Below are 1,254 nucleotides of genomic sequence, written 5' to 3'. Positions count from 1 at the left end.
CGGGTGTGGTGGCGCGCACCGGTAGTCCCAGCTACTTGGGAGACTGAGGCAGGAGAATGGCGTGAACTTGGGAGGCAGTGCTTGCAATGAGCCAAGATCGCGCCACTGCACTGCAGCCTGGGCGACAGAGCAAGACTCCGTCTCAAAAGTAAATAAATAAATAAATAAAATTAGAAAAATAAAAAATACAAACCCAAAGCTTATTGCTGCAGACTGTGAGGAAAGAGTTAACAGCAGGTTATGTCTACGTGACCAGCCCCTTCAGACCCTGAGACTAAAAACAGTCTCCTGGGGCAGAGACTACACATGTCCCTGTGGTTCACGGTTAGCAAGAACTCCAGTGTGCCCGTGGAAAGGAAGAACTTTAGAAGCCTGTGCTGGATACCCCTGGATATCACCAATGTGTATCCTTTTTACCTGCTGCTTGTGATGTGCATCTTTTGTTCCAAAAAGTTAGCTATTAGTATAGCCTGCTACTGAGCCTTGTGAGTCTTCGTGAACCATCCAACAAAGCAGTGAATTCTAAAACAATTTGAATTCCCAACCTCACAGAGTCTCTTCTGTTAAAGGTTAGTGCATTGGTTGGGAAGAAATGTAATTCTGAACATTGAGATGAGTCACCTGGGCAGATTTCAATGAAGCTAGGGGACCTCAAACCTTTTTGGCCATTAGAAGCAGCCCTCCCATGGCTGGCTGGGCAGGTTAATCGTGTCTTGCCCTAAGACCCTATAGTAAATTGCTAGACTTGCCCAGGGCTCTTATTCCTGCTGTATAACATTCTCCCTCAACCCACACCCCTACCTTCCTAGGGAATCCCTGTGATCAGTTGACAAGGGAAGGCAACTCTCAGGCTTGATTTACAGACAGTGCTCCACAGAATGCATGCATCACCTGAATGTGCATAGCTATAGCATCATGGCTGCACTCCAGGACAGCCCTGAAAGATGGTGTGGAGGGAAATCCTCCCAGTGTACAGATCTTGCAACAGTGCACTCAGCTCTTCATTGTCCGTGGAAGGGGAAATAAACAGAAGAACAAGTCTGCTGGTTTAGCTGGGTATTCAGGGACTTGGAAGAAACTTGATTAGAAGGCTGAGCACAGTGGTTCATGCCTATAATACCAGCACTTTGGGAGGCTGAGGTGGGAAAATCCCTTGAGAATCCCTTGAGTCCAGGAGTTCAAGACCAGCTTGAGCAAGATGGTAAGACCCTGTATCTACAGAAAATAAAAACATTAACTCAGCATGTTGGTGCA

Source organism: Mandrillus leucophaeus, unplaced genomic scaffold (genome assembly GCF_000951045.1).
Source record: "Mandrillus leucophaeus isolate KB7577 unplaced genomic scaffold, Mleu.le_1.0 Scaffold20, whole genome shotgun sequence".
NCBI classification, from domain to species: Eukaryota; Metazoa; Chordata; class Mammalia; order Primates; family Cercopithecidae; genus Mandrillus; species Mandrillus leucophaeus.
This window is presented reverse-complemented; position numbering follows the sequence as displayed.